We start from the raw sequence: 3543 nt of genomic DNA, 5'->3' as shown, positions 1-3543 counted from the left end.
TGTATACATATTTTTTATTTTTTTAAAAGTAACAGTGAAAAGACGAGAAAAGAGTCTGGCTGAAAGCCTTCATCACAGCAAAGAAAAGGAGTAGGCAATACTTACTGCCAATGCAGAGGCAATCAAAAATCAAGGTCAAGGCAAGTGAAACTCAAGTACAGTACTGTTTCCTACAAGTGCTTGCTGGCTGGAAACTCACTTTTAATTTTAAGACACATGAACCTATCAGTTGACACCAAGGGTAATCATCATTTTCACAAAAGGCTGTGGACTAGATTGCAGGGTTCAGCAATGGGCACTATTGCTTTCCTTGAGATGGTCTTTTCAGCATTCACCCTGCGGTAAGAGTACTGGATGAGGTGAGCTATGAAATTGTACAGTATGAGCTGAGACTGGAGTTATTTTATTCTCTCTAAATGATTCACTTTGTCTAATACTTACAGTTCTGCGACCAAACTTCCAACATAATGTAAGAATGGCTGATAATAGCTAAGGTGCTGTATCTAATGTTCTGCAATATCCACAATGCAAGTGTAAAAGGTAAGATTTAATTTTGAAACTTTTTTGATGTATGCCAAACTAAGATTATTGAAGTCTTAGATGCACTTTGTCATATAAATGGGTGAAGATCTGCATTTCTATTCCTCTTAGGTGATTCCCATCTTAAGAAGAAAAGCATGAGTCCTCTGGTCTTACAAGATGGGTTAGGAATGGGACTCCATATTTTAAAGGACAAATTGAATTTGGATGTAGATGTATATTTTTCCTTCCGAGATTGATGAGGATGATCTCTCCGGTCTGAGGGCAAACTTTCATAGTCACACTACAATGCTTAGATCGTTTTACATGGTGAGTACAATTTCATATGGAGAGGGGTTACAATTATGCTTAGTTTGACAATATTTATTTTCATCAAGTCTTAGACTTAAATATTAGTGTTTAAATCATTGAGCATTAAACCAATCTTTACTATTAAGCTCCTTGGAAATTTCTACTAGTTCTGATTTTGAGTAATAATATACTAATTCAATTACTTTTCTTAAATAGCTCAGGCCAGGCCTACTCTCTAGCCCATTTTCAATGTTGAGGAGGTAGTACATTTATAACACATTGATGAGAAGAACTTGCAATCAAATTAGAATCAGAAAAGGATCTTTTCTGAACTGAGAGGATTTTGGGGAGGGATTTGGTTAGTTTAGCTTATTTATATTTCAGTTGGATGAAATGCAGGATTGTGCACTACACAGCCAACAGTACTCAGATCTTAAAACGAAAGTATACTTTCATTCAAACACCACGTCATATTTTTGACTTCTGATTTTAACCTGTAGCAGTCCCCCAAAAAATTGTGTTTTTCAGGTAGGGTTCTAATTTTTGGTAAATGTTTAATGAGTTAGCAGTAAATTTTGAAGCGTATCCACAATGTCTTTAACTTTTCTGCTGCACTGAATATTGTGCAGAGATATAGAGGACACCATATGAAGCAGGACTGGAAGAAACAAGGGCTCACAATCGTGCTAAGTTCTACTTGATTTATTTTCAAGAAACCTTACAAATATTTATTATAATGTGTTTAGGTTCACATTTTTCTCTTATCTCTTCTTTGATTTTGCACTTTTTTCATTCATGCCAACTGAATGCACTTTTTCTCTTTAGTCCTGTGATGTATGATAAAAATGTAAAGTAAATAATATGGAAACAGAGTTAAAAGTGCATAAATATTTATGATATTCCACCTGTGAACATTTGATTTTGAGTTGACATTGTCCTGGGCATTGCTTTTGAAGCATGGTACGTTAATGTTATGCAGCCACCTGAAACTGTGAGGTCCAGATAGGAGTTGGTGTCACCATGCTGTAGACCAAAATTCTGTTTTTACCCCGTTGCAGGAAGACCGTCCAATAGTTACATCTGTGCAGCTAAGCAGCCGTTGCCTGTCAATCGATGTATGCTGAGTTGGTGTCACAGCACACAGCATGAGAAATGGCCCCTTTTTCTCATCACAGGAATGATTCTGGTAAGTTTTGACTTTTTATGTAATGTTAACAAAAAAATATCAATACATTGTAGAGTCATGCTAGGAATTATTTTTTTTGTGGTATTTGTTTCTATTGGGTGGTTATTTGTCATATATTTACTGTATCTATGCTACCGCCTTATATATGGCTTAATACTTGATCCTAAGATATGTAGTCGTGTATTGATTTTAGTCGAAGGAAGTAAAAGAGGCAAATCATCAGAGTGTCAGTTACAGTAATGCTGCTATTTATTTCATTTGTATGGTACAGCCTTAGTAAAATAGGAAGTGGTGGTGGTTCTTCTCCAAAGAGATGTGCCTGGACTTGATGCTGGCCACCTGTAACATAGAAAGTTTATCCGATGAGTTGGCGTCACAGTGATACATGTGGACCAGAACATGTTTGAGTTGAACTCTGAGATAATTTGAATTTAACTTAGATTTTTTCCATTCTTTTTCAGGTCAAGAAAGTCACCCAAAGTCACCAGCAGAAACAAGCCAGCTAATTGAGCAAGATGCACTCTCAGAATGTAAATGAATTGATACAATAAAGAATTCAATTACTATCCAACATTTTACATTATTTCATAGACCTGATTCTACGCTGCGGTAACTGTGGATGTAGTAGCAGACTGCCACCACTACAGCAGTGACGTCACGGGCGTCTCGGATGCAGCTCTTGTTAGCTGTGGAGGCAGTAGTAGACTTACTGCAGGATGCCGCTGCTACCACCCCACAACCACCGCAGCAGCACCCAAGACACCCGTCACGTCACGACGGTAGCGGGGCAGCCCGCCACTACCTCCACAGCAACCGCAGCCGCGGGGGCAGGGGGAGGGAGGGTTCGTCACACATAAGCCAGGACGCTGCTTCTTCGCTGTATGCCCGCGCCCGGGTGCGATCAATGCTCAGCAAATTGCGTCACAGCAATTTCACGCATAGTACGGTAACGTGATAGGGCCCCGTACAGCCCGCCTCATTGACGCTTGAGGTCAAGCGTGTCCCGAAGAGTGCACCGTTTGACCCACGGCACAAGGGTTTGCACGTTTGACCCACGGCAAAGGGTTTGCTGACTCCACAGCTTGAGCGGAACGGCTCCGCTAAACCCTTCCACAATGTGGGTGTCCCCATCCCCACCACCACCCCCAGCCCTCGGGAAAATATAGTCAGTCGTCACAGCATTCTTTGGTCAAAGACCAAAGTAATACTGGGAGGACTATACAATATTTAATTATTTTTTTTATGAAAGATTATCAATATCTTTGGTACAAATTTTAGAAAATTTACAGTGGGGTAAATTATGGCATCAGAAAACTACCATAGGTTCTAAAACACCCCTGTCGTGAAAAGTGACTTTAGATTAGATGGCCAACAAAGTTTGGTGCCAGAGAGAAAATCAGCTTACTCAAAGAGACTACACTAGAATAAAATAACTGGACCAGCTGTAATCACTGTGACGCCAACTCAACTTATATCTGATGTTTCCATGGGCCGCACGGCTGATGTCCAGGACAGGTGCACCTCCT

At 39.9% G+C, this 3543-nt stretch overlaps 3 long non-coding RNA genes across 4 annotated transcripts; 1 reads left to right on the top strand and 2 right to left on the bottom strand.

Annotated features, from left to right (window-relative positions):
• Positions 1-199: 199 nt before the first annotated feature.
• Positions 200-2588, top strand: LOC113205650 (uncharacterized). Of its 2 annotated transcripts, none has more exons than XR_008011934.1 (5): positions 200-341; positions 444-540; positions 652-849; positions 1890-2017; positions 2479-2588. It is a non-coding gene; the product is annotated as an uncharacterized LOC113205650 (long non-coding RNA). The 2 variants fall into 2 exon arrangements; XR_003303372.2 differs by having other exon boundaries at positions 217-359.
• On the bottom strand, positions 252-645 carry LOC127750996 (uncharacterized). The gene is made up of 2 exons (XR_008011935.1): positions 442-645; positions 252-336 (listed from the first exon to the last, which is right to left on the bottom strand). It is a non-coding gene; the product is annotated as an uncharacterized LOC127750996 (long non-coding RNA).
• On the bottom strand, positions 2249-3537 carry LOC127750997 (uncharacterized). Its single transcript, XR_008011936.1, has 2 exons — positions 2611-3537; positions 2249-2356 (listed from the first exon to the last, which is right to left on the bottom strand). It is a non-coding gene; the product is annotated as an uncharacterized LOC127750997 (long non-coding RNA).
• Between the last annotated feature and the right edge of the window lie 6 nt (positions 3538-3543).

This window comes from Frankliniella occidentalis, unplaced genomic scaffold (assembly GCF_000697945.3).
Source record: "Frankliniella occidentalis isolate FOCC.00 unplaced genomic scaffold, Focc_3.1 Scaffold306, whole genome shotgun sequence".
Taxonomy (NCBI): domain Eukaryota; kingdom Metazoa; phylum Arthropoda; class Insecta; order Thysanoptera; family Thripidae; genus Frankliniella; species Frankliniella occidentalis.
Note: the sequence above shows the minus strand (reverse complement) of the source record. Positions and strands in the feature narration are given on the sequence as shown.